This window comes from Mastomys coucha, unplaced genomic scaffold, assembly GCF_008632895.1.
Source record: "Mastomys coucha isolate ucsf_1 unplaced genomic scaffold, UCSF_Mcou_1 pScaffold7, whole genome shotgun sequence".
Taxonomy (NCBI): Eukaryota; Metazoa; Chordata; class Mammalia; order Rodentia; family Muridae; genus Mastomys; species Mastomys coucha.
This window is the reverse complement of record NW_022196913.1, coordinates 72,352,079-72,373,832: the sequence shown is the minus strand read 5'-3', so window position 1 is coordinate 72,373,832 and position 21,754 is coordinate 72,352,079. Positions and strand designations below refer to the sequence as shown.

General features: G+C 38.2%; 1 protein-coding gene across 2 annotated transcripts in view; it reads right to left on the bottom strand.

Annotated features, from left to right (window-relative positions):
• Positions 1-21,754, bottom strand: part of Cpq (carboxypeptidase Q) — a 466,114-nt gene that overhangs the window by 410,273 nt on the left and 34,087 nt on the right. The window lies entirely within an intron of this gene.

Here is a 21,754-nt window from a genome sequence, read left to right as displayed (position 1 = left end):
AACTGGGAATGGAGAAATTCGCATGTAAATAAAGAAAATATCTAAAATAAAATAAAATAAAATAAAAATATCAATCTTTCATTTTGCCTAATTCATAAGTTAAATACTATATAAGTATGTACAGATCCAAAAATGTATATAAGGGTCAATATTATACATAGTTTTAGTCAGCTCAGGGAACTCAGTGGTAAGAGGAAACTTTGGGATGAGACTTACACATTACTCAGAGATGTTATAAGAAACAGTTGTAAAACTGCTTTTACAGTTTAAAGGAGCTAGTCAAAATAAAAATTAAAATGTGTAAAATTTATCATACATTCCAGCCTCCACTATGCCCAGAGAAACACAACACAGATGGAGACATGGGTCAATGGAATCATCTAGATAATATATACTTTGGACTAGACTTTGAAAGAAGGAAGTGTGGCTATTGACAGTAATAATGACAACAAAAATAAATGCACAAAAAGAATATCCACAAATAGTCCACTTGATGTAATATTGCTGAGAAATTAGTTATTTTTTTATTCTTATGGGCTCTTGGCCATCACAAAGCAGAGTATGTCAGTAAAGTAAAGTGCTAAGTACAGGCATTTTTCTTGCAATGAATTCTATTTATTAAAAGCTGTGTATGAGATAATATATTTTAAATATTATTTGTACTTAAGGTGAGCTATGAATTTCCTGTTAATATTATATTAATATATTAATAACCTCTAAGTTTTTAATTTTCAGGTCCAACATATCAAATTAATAAGCCCTCTGCTGAATTCATGTTTTCACTCTATTAGGCATTCATAATGTGTTTCTTTTCCACCTAAACAAACCCAGACTTTCACCAACAGGTTGCTAAACAGCACTGGATTAAGCCCCTACCTGGAAACATCACAGAATCCGGACATAAAGACAGATCCTCCTATAGCTAACTTCACAATCCTGCAGAATCTTGAAAGGTATATACTTGGCAAACTGGCAGATTCAAATAAATTGACAGACACTAAAACAGGTGGTAATATTCACCTAATATGAGCCTCTGTTATAAAGTACAACTTCTCACTTCAAGAACAAGCTATCATGGCTTGACACGTAACCATGTCCCATCCAGTGACAAGATACTCACTACCACAAATGAGCAGTTTCACTATAGTCTTACTGACCAGATAATCTTCCTGTGATATAACCAGTGGAAAGAGCAAGAGTTTTTAATTCATTCAGAACTGAAAATAATTTCCCAATCTGACACTTGTTGGTTTTGTCTTTTAGTATCTTCTTTAATTTCTTTGATTCCCAACTTCCTTATCTATAAAATAAGGATAATGTCCCCACCCCCTAGTGGTTTATCTTATGCATTAAGTTACAATTGAAAAGTACAGAGTAAATTTTCTGGCTCACACAGTTGCTCAATGGATAAATCACTATTCTAAGCATTCGTTTCAGCTATACCATCTGGTGTTGCTGTTTTAATTCTTTCTTCATGTTCATATGACAGCCCTTGAAATGTAGTTTTGGAGAACTCGTTCTGAAACTAACTGTTCTTTACTCTCCTATCTCCATCAAGCTTCTGCATATTTTTGTTTTGTTTTGTTTGTTTTGTTTTTCGAGACAGGGTTTCTCTGTATAACCTGGCTATCCTGGAATGCACTCTGAAGACCAGGCTGGCCTCGAACTCAGAAATCCACCTGTCTCTGCCTCCCAAGTGCTGGGATTAAAGGCATGTACCACCACTGCCCAGCTCTGCATATTTCTTAAAATTTTTTATTGATTCTTTGTGATTTTCACATCATTCACCCAAAACCTGTTGTGGATAGCCCTGGTCTTGTATTTTGATGTGAATTCTCCTCTTCTGGAAAGCACTGTAGATGAGGAGTGAATCACATATACAGGTGCCTTGTGAAACTTCTCCCCACCTTAACTTTTCAGATAAAGTCTAAGGCCGATGATTGGGCAGCAGGAGGGAAGGTGGAGCTGAAAAGTTTAGGGGAGAAGGGGAGAGAGGACAGGGAGGAGACTGGAGAGGAGGACGATGGAGGAGGACAAGGTGGAAGGAAAATGGAGCTGAAGGATATGGCTTGGAGAAATCACAAGTCATATGGGATCTAGTAGATGGGAATAGAGTAGTGTAGTGATAGATCTGCCCAATCTAGGCGAGTAGCTTGTATACGAATTAATTGAGTTGTGAATTCATTGATTGGGTAAATTGGGTTAAAAATTTACCGCAACAAAACCCACTCATTTTCCTGTCCCTTCATATCTACTGTTGGTCCTTGCAAACTCCCCCTCACAATAAAATAAAATAAGATGGAATAAAAAAAATCTTGTCATGGAAGCTGTAGTATGTCTCTGTGTCACAGAGTATAGCATTTTGTCCATCTTTACTTGCAAATGTGCATTGCAATGAGTCACTGGTCTATCTCAAGGCCTCTGGCTTCTGCTGCACAATCTATATTTTGTCCTCTCTTCCCAGGTATCCTGTTGCCCTATGTCACAGAATTCCTGCAGCTTTGGGTCTGCAGGACTGGCCGACTTAAGAGTTCCAGCAGGAGAACATGAACTCTATGCTATCTTATAACTAAAGCTACTCCTGGCAAAACCCCAAATTCATCCCACAACCCCTCCATACTTGAGCACAGATTAAGATGCAGCAGTTTAGGGACTGTCCGCCACACCAAGTTAATGATAAAAATCTGAGAATATTGGCTATAGAAGATACACTGGAGAATTAACTTGAGAAATTAATTGAATACCTCACAAAGGCAAACCTGCAAACCACTGAAGCCTTTCCCCTGAAACCTTCTCTCTCTCCTTTCAGCCCAGTCGAGGAGAGAGGCAGCTTTGAGGCAGGTGTGTTCTCCTAGCTAGGTTTCATATTCACGGGCTCAATATCATTTTTGAGAAAATGTTTTATCTTGTAACATATTTCCTGATGGTGATAATTCAGCCTAAGAGTTTAACACATTTTATTTTGTGTTGCATTAAAACCACATGCAGGGATCATTGTGAAATCTTTAACATCTTTATTAACTAAAAGAACACACATATCATATTCACATTTTATGTTTAAAATGAATAAACTTGAAGATTACTGGATAAATCTTGACTTTAAAAAAAAAAGAGTTCCAGCAGATCATAGGGTAGATGTTGGGTTGGGCCAACTCAAACCCATGGATCTGGGCCTAGAAGATAGCTGGCTTAGCCCAGCAGCTCTCCTATGCCTGCAGCACCAGGGGAAGCTCTCCAGCATTGCCCCCAGCTAGCTCACCTAATGCTGAAGCCCACTTGATGCAGCATCACAGGTATCCAGGGGCGAGGAGAGCAGAGGCCATTTCTCCCTTGACCAAACCACCCCATGGCAGAACACGGGTGGTACAAGTTCTCCCATGCTCACCTACTGCCCTGTCATCAGGGTGAGCTCTGCTATGCTTCTCAGGAAAGGGGCAGGACCAGCTCTGCACAATGCCTCAGGCAGTAATTCAAACCAAGAATATCTGCATGGCCTTTCATAATAACACATGCCTCAGACATCAACACGAATCCCAGCTGCCATAGGACCACAAACACAGAAAAAAAATAGAGTTGATAAAGAGTAGCAAAGAACTATCAAAGAAAATTTTATATTTGAAAATACAAAATATATCTACAAACTACTCAAGAGAAATAGAAGATTGAAAAACATATAGAATTGAAAAATATCAAAATACTAATCAAAAGCTGGATTCACAGGTTTACAAAACAACTATATACAGTTTAAAGCATCGAAAGTAAATGTATACATGAATGAATTTATATGGCCTTAAATGCTTATGGCAGAAAATAAGGAATTTTGAAAAATTGATGACCTACTAGGTGTGGCCCAGCATATACTTATAATTCCAGCATCCAGGAGGATGAATTTGAGACATGCCAGAGTTACACAGAGAGACTACTTATTTGTTTATTCATTTTTTACTTATTTGCTTTACATCTTGCTCACTGCCCCACACCTAGTCACCTCCTCCCATAATATTTCCCCTATCTTCCCTCCTTGTCTTCTCTGAGCAGGTGCACCTCCTCCCTGCATTAATCCCCCCCCACACACACACACCCTGGCACTTCAAGTCTCTGCAAGGCTAGACAGATCCTCTCCCACTGAAGCCAGACAAGGCTGCATGCAGGCAGCAGCCTTTGGGGTCGCCCCCCAACCCCATGCTCCAATTGTCAGGACTCACATGAAGACCAAGCTGCACATCTGTTACATATGTGTGGGGAGGCCTAGGTCCATACTATGTATGTTCTTTGTTTGGTGGTTAAGGAGAGACTCTTTCTTAAAAATTAAAAAGAAAAAAGAGAAAGAAATTGGGGGGGAGCAAGGAAAAGAATGCAAGAGTTGAAATGGAAGATGAATATAAAACAAAATATTAATTGAACAGGAAAAAAGATATAATAGGAGGAAATAATATATCCAAATGTTGGCTCCAAAAAAAAACTAATAATGTAATAAAGTTGTCACCTCCCTGGCAAAACTAAGTGAGAAAATTAGGACAGAAATAATATGTTCAAAAGAAAAGAAACACAACTACAACTATAGTAGCTATTACAAAGCTAGTCAGAAAATCCCATGAACTATTTAGGTGAAATGTACATATTCTCACAAAAGTATGAACTTCTAGCAGAGAAAGAAATGTAGAAAACTTGAATGTCCATTCATGATCAAATATATAAATGTATAATGTTCTGTAATAACTAAGTGTCAACAGCTGTAGTTGCTGGGCTAATATGTTACCTTTGCTATAACTGATTAAAGCAACATCTGATATGAGGCAAATGAGCCAGTTAACTAGCAACCCTAGCATCAAGGATCAGAAGGGGCACCTGAAGTGGAAACTTAAGGGTTCTTTGGAAAGTCAGTTGGATGATGTTTTGCTGGGGCAAACATGTGAAGGAACATTTCATTAAAATGGACACAGATATGCAAGGCTAAGACAGACTAGTGAAGGAACGTTTGCTGAAGCAGACACAGGAGAGAGGATGTTCTACTAACACAAGCATGTGAAAGGACATGTGATGCAGGATTTGTTGGTCCACCATACATTACAAAGTTGAGCTCCATTTGTCAGGACTCTAGAGAGAAACGCACCGAAAAAACTTGTGGTGGTGTGCTACAGTTTCTTGCCACGAGAACTCTGGCTGATTGGATGCAGGTTCTAAAGCAAGACCCATGCTAAAGCAAGACATGTGCTGAAGCCAAACCTGTGCTGAGGCAAAACCTGTGCTGAGGCACATGGAGGACGAGTGATGTTTGGAGGATATAAATAAGACTCCATGGAATGACAGAGACAGAGCTTCACTTGCTGGTACAGCTAGCTGTGCTTATGGGTCTCGAGTCTCTACTGCGACTCTTTCCCTGAGAGAGGCACAGCTGAGAACTTCTCGTGGTGTCCCTCCAGGTCCTTCCTGCTGACTTGAGCCAAGATTGAGACCTGACTGCCTCTGCTAGGTCATGTCACCACTGTTACTAACCTGACTCTACTGAACTGGATTGCTGATATATCCACGAGTTGTTTGTGAATGGATCTGGCTGCTGCTACCTGCTAACCTATGAACTGAACTGCTGATTTCCAGACAGGAGTTGCTCCAAAGAACCTTTCTAAACCATTCTTCTTCACCACCACCACCTGTATCATTTCTTGCCCACTACCTCTGGTGGGTAGTGGGCTACAAGAGAGGTTAAAATGTTTAAGAACCATCATTAAAAATAAGATTTGAAATAATTCAAATTACAGGCACCCAGCTGCAAAAGTCAGGTATGCTTCAGATGCACCAACTGTGAGCAGAGAACAAAATAGCGCAATACTTTGCAGCAGGCTCAGAGTGTGGTCTGGGCTTGGCCTGACAGACTTTTTGGATTTGGGGATAAGAAGAGAAACCATATAAATTTTATAAAAACAAACAATAGGAAAATCACAATAAAGTCAGTCCCCTAGGATCCTGAAATAAGTCCATTGCCACTATCAAATAAGAAATACATGCCACTCACAAAACACCTGGACTCAAAAGAGACCAAACAGCCACCTCAAATGTCAACTTACCATCAAAGACAGGAAATGAGCTAAGGTTCATACAACCCACGAGCCATAGGCCAGACAGGTCTGTCAAAATCCCAGAAGGCCCAGGACTGGACAAAACACGGACAGAGGGCACAAGCAAATGCCATGTCTCTGAAGCCTATGTCATCCACTTTTCATTAAATGGTACCTATAATTACATAGAATTTCTCTAACAACCAGGTAAGACCATTCACAAATAGGTCAGATGAGGATATCAGTGTTACTCTAAACAGTAGTATAGCAACCCCATTCAGTGACAGCCTGAATAGCAAAGTGTGTACATTATCCTAGTGGACATGGCTCCAGGTAGGGTATCTAGAAGAAGAGAAGTGTCCCACTGCTGGAGGACATCAGGATAGGCAGTAAAGAGTGCTCTGGCTGGTTGGCCAGGGGTCTGTAAGAAAAGACACCAAAGGATCAATGACATGAAGTGCATGAGTAGAGGCTTGATACAGCTGGATCTATGAAGCATCATGAAGAATGGAATACTCAGAGGGGCTATAGGAGCTAGTTAGAGGTAATGACAGTAGTCATAAACATAGACATTTACCTGTTTCTTTTGTTGTTGTTTAATGTGGCTACTAGAAGTCATATATTCACAATCATCTTTACCAAGTAATATATTCAAAGCATTTCCTGTAATCACTACAGACAGGGAAATAAAGACATGACTCAGACTGAAATCAGAAGTACAGTAAATGTAGTCACTTATAAGAAGAATGCAGAGTAAGGAGCTAAAATCTCTGATCTGCATATCCCCCCTCATCATCATCATTAGTATGGAGAGCAGTCACTACTAGGAAGGAAAGGAGATGTTATGAATGTTAGTAAGTTTACAACAGCTTTTAAAAATTTATATTTAACTGTTTTGTATGTATACATGCCATATGCATGCAGGTGCTCCTGAAGGCTATAAAATGATATCAGATTCCCTAGAGCTTGAGTTACCTGCAGATGTAATAATAACCTTCCAGACAAAGAAGGAACCAAACTCGGGTCCTCTGGAAGAGCAAGAAGCACTCAACCATTTTGGACTATCTCTCTAACTCCCTGGAAAAGGGCCTTTAAAGGTCCTGACAATGTGAGAATATAAAATAATCAGAATGTGAAGATGCTAAGTTACTATTTGATTAGTTACTCCTTTTGAAATGGAGTTGAGAAGAATCATGTGTTGCTGAGATTTAAGAAGGTCTACATGAATGATTTCATATCTTTCTGCCTCTGCCATCTGGAATATACCATATGTCCTGAAGGATGGATATATATATGTAGATAGATAGATAGATAAATAGATAGATATATGTATGTATATATATATATATATATACATCTATATAAGTATATATAGAAAGAGAGAGAAAGAAAGAGAGAGAGAGGATAGATAGATAGAATAGTAAGTCATAGGCTGAGGATGCTCTATGGTAGAGCATTTCTCTAATGCAAAGCCCTAGGTTTGATTCCCAATACTATGACCATGACCACACACACACACACACACACACACACACACAGTCCTATCATTGGTGGTAGCATTGGTGGTGTTTATATATATATAAACACACACACACACACACACACACACACACATATATATATATATGTTTGTTTGTTTGTTTTGTTTTTACCATAAATGATTTCAAACCAAGTGGCAAGGTTTGAAATATATATACATATATGTGTGTGTGTGTGTGTGTGTTTATATTTCTCTGAACTACTGTTTGTGTCTGATTCTTTATTCAGATAGCCCACTAACATTTTAAAAAAATAGAAAATTAATTTTCTTCACAGTATGACATTCTGTAAGGCATATCCTTTTAGGGATTCTCTCAGGAGGATGTTACATAAATGCGAACCTAAGGACCCCAAAATCAAGTTTAATGGGCAGTGATTGAGGCTACTGAAACCTCAGAAATGTATGATGTGGGGCCAGATAGCAGGAAAATTAAACAGCATCCCAGAGGGGCCATAAATTATATCAATCTCAACTACAAATTACAAGTTTAAAAAACTATTTTGTTGTTAACACCAAACAGACACTTAATTTTCTTTTACTTCTTAGAAGTTTAGAGAGGGGTGGTTTTGTTGTTCCTTAAGTTCATCTGTCTATTAAGAAGGAACATTTTTAAATGAAAGTTTAAAATACTATATTAAAATGGAATAGCAACCAAATCCACAGGTATAGTATTCTTAGATGATAATGTATGAATAATTCCAAAAAATCAACACTAAGTACATTCTCACCAATCCCACAAAACTCTGAACTTTATTCCCCACTTTATTCAAACACAAGAAAAGAAAAGCAAGCTTCTCTGGAGCTTCTTCACTGTGAATGCAAAAGAAACTCAAACCTCTTTTCATTCTATAGAGGTCAGGGATGCTGCAGAGAGCATGGTATGGAAATTGCTGCCAGCTTTGTAAAAGATAAACAGGAAATGCTACTTCTGGCCATGTTTAGACATGAAACATTAGTTCAGTGCCAATGAAACAGGGCCAGACCCAAATGAATTTCTCATGTGACAGACCTTGAACCACTTTCAAAGTATGTTCTGCTCAATACTTTTCTGCTACAGATAACCTAGTTTGGTAACTCTGCCCACCTCTTAGTTCCTTTATCTCGCCGAACAACTCCAGCCAGGATGAACAGAAAGGACAGAGGTAATTTTAAATCAATCAACTTCACCTCTGAGCACTAGTGAATATTCTAAGAGGAAACTGAGGTTCCTCTATTACCTAAGAGTTTGATTTAACCACATGCTGAATTAAGAACAGTATGTACATGTTCATCACACACACACACACACACACCACACACACACACACACACACACACACACACACACACACACACGACTGTTTCTATGGTAAGGCCAGATGACAAGCATAGGGAAGCTCATTCTGACCTTGCCACTTGGTTTGAAATCATTTATGGTAAAAACAAAACAAACAAACAAACCTTAAATCTCTCGAATATAAAATTAAAAAAATTCCATACTTAAAACTGGATTACCTTGTCTAGCCTCAATAGAAGAAGATGTGCCTAATCCTACTGCAACTTGATATGCATGCAGCCTGAATTCTGTATAACTTGATGAGCTGCAGAAATCCACCTACCCACTTGTAGGTTGGATAGCTGCTGACTGCAACTCCACAGGACATCACTTTCCATCTCTAACAGCACACACACACACACCTTAAGGGAGGTTTGTTCACTCTCTAACTCTCCTTGCCCTAAGATAACTCCTTGCCCAGACTAAATGGGCCAGGAGACCTTTTTGTACTAAGTTGTAGCCATATATGGGATCATGAGCTTGTATTTACTAGCACCTTGCTATAACAAAGTCCACTCAGAGCCTTCATCCACAATTCCACACTTCACAGGCCTGCAGGCCAGGCTCAGAAATAAGACATGAATTGCTTGCTATCTTCACTCTGCACACTAATACTCACCATATCCATTCTTAGAATGCACCGAAAACTTCTAAGGAAAATCAGGTTTTCAGTTTTGAGAGGACAGTGCTTAAAATGCTGGAATCTACAAATCACAGGATGGTGAACATTTCTAAAAGACAGGATCTCAAAGAACTTTTTTTTCTAAGTCAGAAAAATGAGCTGCTATTTTAGTCCACTGCTCTATTAAGATAAAAGAAAGGGGAAATCCCAGCACAGACTGGTCAGAGCCACAAAGAACCACCTGATTAATATCAGAGAAAAAATCTAATATAGTGCACACAGGTGAGAAAGGCATTAATAAAATGCTGGCCTTTTGGCATATTGACATTTCCAGCTTTGTTCTTTAATTTTTTTTAAAATAGTCCTTTTTTATAGCACTAATCTTTTCTTAAAGTTACCAAAACAAGCACCAGAATTTGATAGAAGTGTGAATGCAAACAGCAAAGAAAAACGCTAAGTTGTCACACACACTCCATGCTCTGAGTAACAGACTACCTGGAAATCAAGAGTTCCCACAGATGGTGAATGAAGTGCCCCTCCAGAGAGTGAGTGGCATGCTGGCAACAACAGTGAGATGGGGCAACAGCAAGCAAAGGCAGACAAGCCAAAGTTCCATGTAAAGTTTACAAATGAACCTTCCATGGGCTAACACAGGTCAGATCTATTCTGTTTGGCATGCACAGGATTTTTCCAAATACATGACCATTTGTTGACATGCAAAGGGTACGAGGCTTTAAATAAACATCTGTATCTCTAATTTCTCCTAGAAAATTAGAAGATCTTGGGGCCTCCATGAGAGGAGCTACCTGAAGTCCCCCACGGTCGTATCTCTGCTGATAATGCTATATAAACCCTGGCATTACTCCTGAAACTTCCTGTCATGACCTATACAACTGTTTGAACCAACTCTAGTTTAAGGATCTCTAGGCTGCAAAAAGTGAAAGAGAGTTAGAGTTTGGAAGTCAATGAACAAAGGATCACCTTCCCTCAGTACTGAATGTTGAAGCCAGCAGCTAGGCAAGATGCCAAGGATGTGGAATCTGCGATGGCAACACTGGCAGAACTCAAGAGACTGCATCTGAAGTGGCTCAAACAGGAGTCATATGCCTCATATCAGCAACAGGCATTGCAAACATGACAAGCAATGGCATAAAGAGAAAGCAGGTGATTGACTCCACCTCTTCCAGTTATGCCATCTCAGTTCAGATCCCAGAACTAGGAGAGAATTCAGAAGTAAGGGACAGATCTCAGTAGTTGTTACTTCATCAGAAAAGAAGAAAAACATTTAGTTTTCCTCAGACATTGACTACAGAGGTACAAAATAGTTTCCTGAATTAGAAAAACCATATATTCTATAGTCCAGTAGCTTTACCTACTAGGCATATCCCCAGAAGAATATATACATATATAAAAAGAGAAACATTTAAGAACATACAAACCAGACATGGTAGCTCAAACCTTTAATCTCAACAATTGGAACCCTATGGCAAGAGGATTGTTATAATATTGAAGACAGCTTGGGATATATGAGTCCTGGGCCCACAAAACCAAAATTAAGATAGAAATTTAAATTCATAGCTATCAGCTATTCAGCAACAAGTGCCTAAAAGCAATCCAATTTCTAATTAATAGGAGAGGAGAGAGGACTGATACAAGAACACAGTGAATTGTTACATAGAAGAGAAAATAAATAAGTTTGTGTAACACAACATGAAAAATTATAATCAATATAATACTGGATTTGTGTAATTGTTAAAAGACATAATGGGTGGATACATTATCCTTTAGCTCAAGGCAGTCTAGAAACAAAAAGAATGTCAAGGAGAAGAGGAGATGGAAGGATAAAGGGAAGAAAGAGAGAGAGAGAGAGAAAGAGAGAGAGAGAGAGAGAGAGAGAGAGAGAGAAATCATGAATGCAGGAAAACTGTATGAAAAGTTAAGCAAAGAAAAATTGGTAGGAGTAGGCAAGAGAATTGAGGCATAAAACACTGTGCATTATAGACAGATACCAGATTTGCTATCCATGTTTTGTTCTTGTGTGCTTATTGTGATATAAAAAGTGAAACTCAAAATGCTAAGTTCAGATCCTAAAACATTCTTTGGAATCGATTTTGACATAAATTAATGGTCTTTCCCCAACATGAAAGGTCCACTAGGAATAACATAGTCAGCACTTGCAGATTATTTTTGTCTAAGATTCCATATCGTTTTAAAGATTCGACTTCCAGATTGGCTACTGCCTTATTGTTCAGTGCCATCAATCAACAACTAAATAACAGTAACACCAAAGTGGGGAGATAGTCTCCAAAGTCCCTTTGAATCCTACAGACTATGGTCTACAGTTCCTTCCCACAGATAACTTAAAGCAGTAGTTTTCCTACCCTCCTCAAGAACACTGGAAAAGTGCCCATTTATGGAGGCAGACATGGGAGTGGTAAAGGAGGGACCAAGCAGACAGAGGTCTAGGCCAGCCCTCCCTAGCCACAAGAGCTTCCTTTCTGTGATTTGTAAATGTTTCTTCCTGAGATTTCATTTGTTGGAAGCATTCCATTGCTTAAAGCAACAAAAGTGAAGGGGCAGGGCTTAGAAACCACCACTCTAAAATGATATTACCCCATTAACAGTATGTTTTCTTTAAAAAATAAATAAATAAAACCTCTAACAGTATATTTTTTTAGTTCATTTATTTTTTTGGTATTATAACATAATTACATCATTTGCTTCCTTTTAATTTCTCCCACCAAACCATTCCATATACCCCTCCTTGCTCTCTTCAAACTCATGCTCTTTTTTCAATTAATTGTTGTTGCATACATAAATATGTACATACATACATACATACATAGTCCTAAATACTCTTATAGCAACAAGAGGAAAAGCAAGAAATGTCCTTTGGAATGTTTTAAAGCTGTCTTTTAGATATTCAGTGAAACTATTCTTTGAAATTCAGAAAAGATAAAGAAATTCTGAGGAAAAAAATACAGAAGGAATATAGCATAAGCAAATCTATTTTACAAGAAATAATAAAATAAGTTACTCAAACTAATGTTAGTAAGAAAATAAATGAAAATATAAACTCACAGGTAAAAGTAATTTTATAAATCTGAAGCACCATAATATAATATTATCAACCACATGCACAAAGAATTCACATCCATAAAAGATGCTACAATGGAAATCAATAAATTCATTAGTATCTTAAATTTAGGCAATACAGAAATATGTTAAGTATCTCAAAAAGTAAAAGTGCTGCATGGCAAACTTGATGAAAAATTGTCACTTTTGAACATGAAAAATTAGTAAGGATGACAAATGATATTCTGAGAGGATGAGGATGAAGAACGTATAGCTAGGCTCGCTGAAGTCTCTGCTGTGGCCTCTCCTTGAAGTGTCTTCCTTCCATTCTTGTCTGCTAGATTCAAATTTTCAGGTAGCAAGGTAAGTTTTCAGCCTGTATCCAACAGTTGTGGAAGGATTCTCTGAGTAAGGAGAATTCTTCAGAACACTTTAAGCATTGCCAAGTAAAACAAGGAAATGGACAGTATGGGTTCCTAGCACCAGAAGATAAATACACAAAGCCAAGGATGCAAGAATCACTACTACACATTTGATAAACTAGAAAAGTTCTATACAGCATACTTAAGGATTCAAATCAGAGTGACCAAAACTAATGCCAAAGAAGTAAATGTCTAACAGATCACATAGGAAGGCCTGTGAGTTTCTTAAAGCAAATAAGGTTTTTAAACAGGTAACCGATAAGATTGAACATAAGAATGTTCACTTGGGAATGGAGTGCAAGCTGAAAAGTAAGTGGTGGACATCACCTGTATGAATGAAGATTGACTGGAGAAAAGAGGGCCTTGATTTCAACACACTTAGAGATTGGAACTGTAGATACATGGCCAACTTTTCTGCCACAAATGAGCTTAGATCCACAAAGCTAAACAAAGTCAAGTGTCAGTTTTTAGACACAGTGAAGAACGTACTGAAATTTCTGCAGCCTCTGAGAGAATGACAACTTAGAAGGTGGTAGCCACTGCTCAACCATAGGGAAGTAAGGCAGACTCCAAGTAGACCATAGAAACACCTCTGAACTAAATAGCAGAGTCTCAAGTTTGAAAGTTGGCATATGCAGGGCTACAGAGAAAAAGATATCAATTGTGAGAGTCTAAAAGTCCATGTCAGTGTCCCCAGAAAATCCATTGCTGAGAGCTGGGTTGTACATTTACAAGGCCAATTACCCAAATCTATGGAGAGTGGCTGATCTTAAAGAGAGCAGAAATAGGCTCTGAGCTTCAGTGGAAGATATTAATGTACTAGCATAATAAGAGAAAAATAAACCTTATAAATAAGACGGAAATGAGGACCAAGCATAACACATCCATTTTCAGCAGAGTTGCTGTTATTATCCCCCAAAGGAGAGAGAGTTACTTCTTAGTATTGAGGGACAACGTAGCCTTAATTCTTACAGTATTTTGTGGCCTTTGAAAACCTTCATTTACTGATTTATAATTTTATGTACTAAAACTTCATGAGGCCATAATTGGGGAGAAATAGTGCAAGAAAAGCACCTTTGGGGTGAAATAATGACAAAAATATTGAGAAATACTACTTTATAATACTCACTATTCTAGATTGAGCTGAAAAAAGCCTTGGTAGGGTCTTTAAAATAATTAGTTTGTAAGCTAGAAGAATTCACAGCCTTCCAGAAAACCATTCCAGCAAAACACAAATTAACCAAAGTTTAAGATGACCAGCCAGGATTTCAACAAGTTTTAAATATGAGTGCACATATACATGCACACACATACATACATATACTGCACACAGAGACCTCATCAATATTGTTTATCACATAATACAAAATTGATATAGATGAAAACAATGTGATCCGTGGTTTTGTTCCAATTAAACAACATAAACCAAGATGAAGGTAATACCGTATTGGGATTAATGGATAAAAATATTAAGGTAACTATTGTAAATATGTTGAAACCATTAGAAATGTGTTCAGAATTTTAAAGAAAAAGTAGTTTTAATTACTGAACAAGTGGGAGGAGAGTCTTTTACAAAAAGGAATCAAATCTAAGTTATGAGAAATAAAAATATAGTACTTGTCAGATCTGGGAGATATTCATGTGTGTGTATATGTACTCAATGATGACAAATGTATATGGAGAATAAAGTAAAGGGGAGTCCCAAAAGTGTAAACTGTAGAGAGTATGATACCATTATAAATGAGATTGGTTACTCTGCAGGGGAAACATGTTGACATTGTTCCAAACTAAAAAATAAAACAAACAACAACAAAAATAAAAACAAAAAACAGGGTCACTGTATAGAGATTATAAAGGGTCAGATAATAAAATGACCTAGAACAATTAGGTCTAGATAATTGCATAAATGACTTTGTTGTTATGTAGAGAATATACTTCACACACATATGCCACCTACACAGAAGATAATATTATATGAGATGGAAGTTTGGGCTTAATATAATGAGTCCTATACTGTGCTGAATTATAAACATATAGATACATAAAATAGTGTAAAAAGATACTCAAGGCTTGGCCTGTTCTTCCATTTAAAAATTCCAGAGTTAGAAGACAATACTCTTGTACCAATCATATATCCAATATTGTGGCAAAATAGTTTAGATAATGAACATGAATTGAAAAAAATTCTCTTTTGGATCTCATTTCTCAAGTTTTGGCAGAACATCATGGTGAGTAGTGTAAGGTGAACAAAACCAGAAGGAAGCTAAGTGAGAGGTAGGGAACTGGGCTCCTTCAATTCCTTACCAGGACCTTCCCTTAATGAGATAACTTCCTTCCACTAGATGCCACCTCCCAAAGTTCCACTACCATCAGCTGGGGATAAGACCTTTAACACACCAGCTTCTGAAAAGACGTTTAAGACCCAAAGCTTAACAACCCCTAACCACAACACATAAAATAGGCCCAGGTCTTGATAGCACAATCATTACCACATTTGAAAAGGTACAGATTATCAGATACAAAATACATGGGCTTCATCCACAGCACTGATATGATCTTGAAGATCTATGCCAAATGGTGTCAATCAATAAGATCATGGTATTCAAAACTATGCTACCAATCATGAATCAGAATTTTTAAATTTAGAATTAAACTCTCATTTTTGAATGTATACCTTCAAATACTTTAAAGAGGGGGTGCGGAGGGAACAGGGTTTTTTGTTTGTTTGTTTGTTTGTTTGTGTTTTTATTTTTTTATTTTTTCCTTTCTTTTTCTTTCTTTCTTTCCAGAGGGGAAATCGGGAGAGGACATATCATTTGACAACTAAATAAAGAAAATATCTAATAAATAATAATAATAATAAAATTAGTCTTCACCACGAACACAGAAACTCAAATTCAACTTCATTGAAATGAGTGAAACATTTATGTGGAAATAGCTCTCCAATTTAGCTCTACCTCACACAGACTCTCCTTGAAGGCTTCCATGTACTCACACTTCACCTCAAGAGCAAATCCCTTTTCTCTAACCCTCGGTCATGCCTTTTTTTTCCAATGCTCACAAAATACCCAGGCAAATATGCCACATGAAGATATAACAGGTAGAACAAAAGTTGAAAGACATGGACTAGAAAACACACCCTTGCTTCAAAATAACAAAGTCACTGGTTCAGAACCAGAGACTTAAGAAAAATTCCACAGGTTAACTAAGCATAAAATTCCACAGGTTGAAAATAAACTGTAAGTCTAAAGAAGATTTGGACAGCAAAGATCATGTCTGAAAGCAGGGTCCAGGTATCAAAGACTGGATCAGCAGTTAGTTGTCCAACAGCTTTACTTCCATCCACAGTGCTGTTACTTAAGTGATTGTATTTATTTCAGACGACTTTCCTGAAACAAACAAAAACAAAACAAAACTGTGTATATACAATTACCTACTTGTTTCCAACGACATGTTCCATGGTTATTTTTAATTCAAGGTTCTCAAATCTGAATACCTGAATATTTAAGGAATAAACAATACAAATACTGTTGCTTCTGAATAATAGTGCTTTCTAATATGCCAAACTGTAGGCTCAATGAAATGGTATTTTCATATTCCAAGCATCACTAGTCAATCTTCCAAACAATGTTGAATACATGAATAAGTAAAACAAAAATCTGTTTTCATTTCACAATGCCCTTCATGGATCAGAAACCACTTACATAATTTCTCTAGTTCTTGAATCTTGACTTTTAACCCTATTGTAGCCTAACAGACTATATATGACACCCATAAGTAGATTGTATCCATGTGTTTATCATGGAGTTTTGATGTCATTATAGTTTGAACATTAAATTTCCCCAGAGGGATGTGTCTAGCTCTCAGCACTATATTGGAAGGTTTTGAAAAGTTTGGGAGATTGAACCTAGCAGAAGAAAATAAGATACAAGATCATGTCCTTGGGAACTGTGTTTTCCTATGCTGCTCTCTGAGTGAAGAAGGTTCAGGTCCCTTCCACACTCTCCTGGACATTCTGCTTTAGCACATACACAAAAGCCAGGAGTCAAGTGACTATGCACAGAGCCTACTGGGATCATGGGTAAGTCAACCTTTCTTCTTTTGGAGTTGTGTGTATCAGGTATTTAATCACACCAAGGACTTAACACAGTGAATAAATAATTCACACATACAAGACAGATGGACATTATTTTTTCAGACTGTAATAAAGGAAAGAATCTGTAGATCAAATTATTTTTCATTTAAAAATTTCCATAGATATAAATGGCACAAGTACAAGGCAACTTGGAACAAGCTACCTGTGTTACTGAGTCAGCAGGTTGGCTCATTAGGTCAAGGCATTTATTATACAAGCCTGATGACCCACGCTCCATCCATGGATCCCAAGTAAAAACAGGAGAGAACTGGCTCTTCAAAAATGTACTTTAATATTTACACACAAACCATAGAATATGCACATGTACAAAACCACACATTAATAATTATGACATTTTTAATGTTTTATGATTAAGTTGGAAAGAAAACATTGATTCCTTGGTCCATTCATGTTTCTCAAAAGGCAAAAAGACTAAAGCAAGTTATCTCATGGGTTTAAAGTAACCATTTGCTCATTTATTAAATCATTCATTCACTCGACAAACATTAACTGAGCACCAACCATTTGCCAAGTACCACATTGTATGTGAAATTTTATGAACTAAAGAAATAAAACCTATGTAGTGGGAACACCTGGCAAATGGCCATATTGATTTGAAAAAATCGTAATTTATCTAGTCAAACTTGTGAGGCAACAGATATTTAATGCCATCTTTGCCACCAAAAGACATGTGACTGAGCCTTATTGTTCACAGCAGCTCTACAAAGATGCTATGAATACTGAGCTAAGAATTCCTTCAAGAGAAATACAAGGTTGAGTTTATATGAGACTCTGGACACATTTTTATATCATCTTGTTTTATGAGGGTTTTTAAAGGCACCATACTTAAAACTTATTGACTCATTACTGTTGCACTTACAGGCAGCAGCACCATCTCTCAAGTATGAAAGAAGCTTGTGGAACACAAAGAGTTTTGCATAAGGAACATAGACATTACACAGCACTACACGTGGGGCCATTTTAAACAGTGTAGTAACACAGACTAAGCAAAACATATGAGAGTTGGGGGGATGATACTAAGTACACCACAAAAAGAAATGCTTGTTTATAGATTGGGAGAAGGAAGAGAAGAGGTTTGGCAGCAAGTATATGAGACGTAGAATAAAGAGGAAAATAAAATTATTTGGTATTAACTTGGTTTTGCCATTTACTACTCTGTGGTTATTAGGGAATTTACTTAATTACTCTGTCTCAGTTTATCCTTTTCCAAAATGAAGATAATAATATTACTATATTGTTTTAATTGAAGAGTAAAAGAATTACTGTCATAAAAAGTGTTTGGTTAAGCCCCTTCTAGGCACAAAATAAGCACCATTTATGTTAAAATAAAAATAAACAAAGTTCCATCCATTTACTGAAGAATTTCATGAAGTCATTGTTTTCAAAAGCTGAGTAGTACTCTATTGTGTAAATGAACCACATTTTCTGTATCCATTCCTCTGTTGAAGGACATCTGGATAGTTTCCAGATTCTGTCTATTATAAATAAGGCTGCTATGAACATAGTGTAGCATGTGTCCTTGTTATATGTTGGAGCATTTCTTGAGAATATGCCTAGGAGTGGGATAGCTGGGTCCTCAGGTAGTACTATGTCCAATTTTCCACCAGACTGATTTCCAGAGGGGTTGTACCAGCTTGCAATCCTACCAACAATGGAGAAGTGTTCCTCTTTCTCCACATCCTTGCCAGCATCTGCTTTCACCTGAGTTTTTTATCTTAGCCATTCTGACTGGTGTCAGGTGGAATCTCAGTGCTGTCAGGCCAGGGAAGCAGAAGTGTGTGGGTAGGTGGGGGGATATGCTCACAGAAGCAGGGGAAGGGGGGATGGGATAGGGGGTTTTCAGAGGGGAAACCAGGAAAGGTGATAGCATTTGAAATGTAAATAAAGAAAATATCTAATAAAATTTTTAAAAACTTTGGTAAAAATTATATAAAAAAATAAACAAAGTAAGGCAATGGAGCATTATCTTAAACTGTCAGAATTTAAAAAACATATCTCTGTCAGAGATCCAGGGTTGGCACTCAATAGCTACAGTTTTTGTTTATCTGTTTTTATTACTTTCCCTCCCCAACCATTTCCTGCCTTGTTCCCACTATTTTCTCCTTGCCTTGGCCACAGTCACTGTCAGACGCCTGTTTAGGACACTGGATGTTCCTTCCTTCAAGAGTTTGCTCACCTAAAGGTAGAGTATGCTTTAGGGACGAGTTACTGTCCTGGCTAAGATTTTTATTGCTGTAATGGAACACCATGACCAAAAGGCAAGCTGGGAAGGAAAGGGTTCATTGGGCTTACACTTCTACATTGTAGTCCATCACTGAAGGAAGTCAGGACATAGATTCAAACAGGACAGGAACCAGGAGTCAGGAGCTAATGCAAAGGCCATGTAGGCTTGTCCCTTATTGGCTTTTTCCTCATGGCTTTTCCAGCCTATTCTTTTATAGAACCCAGAACCACCAGGCCAAGGGTAGCACCATCCTCAGTGGACTGGGCCCTTCCATTAATCACTAATTTTAAAAATGCCTTATGGCTAGGTCTTCCGGAGGCATTTTCTCAATTGAGAGTCCCTCCTTTCAGATAACTTTAACTTGTGCCAAGATGACATAAAACTAGCTAGAATAATTGCTCTGGTGGCATTTTCTTCAAGGCAAGCCTAGCCCATGTTAAATGGCCAATTACTTCTTCTGCCTGGGCCAAAGTGATTGTCTACAGGAAGAAGAACCCACCTAATAACGATGCAGGTCTCCCAGAAGCCTTTCCAAGTCAGTGATGGAGTTTACAGTATGTGTTGCCATCACAGACTTCAGTATTTAATAATCAAGAGAGAAATCAGAGAAGAGAGACTGGAGACAACATGAAAAACGTGAAGGCAGATAAGCTGATGATGACAGAGCTGGGGCATTCTCAGAGTAAGCCTCCTAAGTGGGTGTCCAAGCTAAAACATATGAGAAAAATTAGGGCCAAAGCCAAGGAGGAGACGGTATGAAAGACAATTGCTACTGTGTAACCAAAAAGGTCCTCCATGTGTAGACTGAGCAAAAGATGAGATCAGAGACATTAATGCCAACCCTGAGTGGCATGGATTTAGCTGGCAAGATGAAAATCCCATCCTGCCAAACACTTCAGGGTCATGGTTGCCAAGGAATACACTCAAATGGCTAAGAGCAGCTTATTCCCATCATCTTTCATGCTGCATGGGTGGCACATTTGGGGACTGGCAGCAGCCCTGTCTCATATTTCCTTGGAGCTTTCTCATCTTTGTATCAGGACAAGAGGCTCTTTATCATGGATTTTATATGACAAGCTTCTCACTAGCTGCATTTAAACTTCCATTGTAAGTAGAAAATATTTTGACAAAATAACATTGAGGATGTAGAAAACACTACTTTTTAAGATTTGTTACATCTATCTACCAGAAACCACAAAGCTGCATCAACCACTAGGCCTTTTATTTTGGGGGGAGGGATATTTTCTTTATTTACATTTCAAATGTTTTCCCCTTCCAGGTCTCCCCTTCAGAAATCCTCTATTCCATCTCCCCTCCTCCTGCCTCTATGAGGGTGCTCCTCACCCACCCATTCCCATCTTCCTGCTCTGGCACTCCCCTACATTGAGGCATAGGACACTCTCAGGACCTCTCCTCCCACTGATGTCCATCAAGTCCATGCTCTGGCACATATGCAGCCAGCACCATGGGTCCCTCCATGTGTATTCTTTGTTTAGTGGTCCAGTCCCCAGGAGCTCTGGGGAGTCTGGCCTGTAAACACTGTTGTTCCCTCCATGGGGCTGAAAACCCCCTCAGCTCCTTCAGTCCCTTCTCCAATTCCTCCATCAGTGACCCCTGCACTCAGTCCAAAGGTTGGCTTCGAGCATCCACCTCTGTATTTGTCAGGCTCTGGCAGAGCCTCTCAGGAGACAGCCATATCAGGCTTCCATCAGTAAGCACTTCCCGGCATTCACAATAGTGTCCAGGTTTAGTGGCAGTATATGGGATGAATCCCCAGCTTGGGCAGTCTCTGCCCCACACTTTGTCTCCATATTTCCTCCTGTGAGTAATTTGTTCACCCTTCTAAGAAGCACTAAGCCTCCACATTTTGGTCTTCCTTCTTCTTGGGCTTCCTATGGTCTGTGAAATGAATCTTGGGTATTCTAAACATTAGGCCTCCTTTTAATCATATTTGTCTTCAGTCATAACAAAAAACACTACCCCTTTTGAAGCAACTATATTTCAAGCTTCATACTGGCCTCTTCCTAGAATATATCTCATGTGATTCTCCGCAAACTTCAGTGATCCCAATGTTATCATTCATCCCCATGCTACAGTAAAAGAAACTAAGGTAAATAATTTATCAAGCAATGTAGAGAGCAGTAGCAGACCAAGCATCCAGCTAAGTCCACATATCTTCCAGCATCCTCTTTCACTGCATAGTATACGGCCAAAGTTTTGTACAGTCTACTCACAATGGGATACAAATACAAACTGGTTGATTTTCCTCAATCTCTGAAGCAACAGCAGTATGCTAAATCCTACTTAGAAGGGACTACTCCATATAACATTGAGTGGGCAGGAA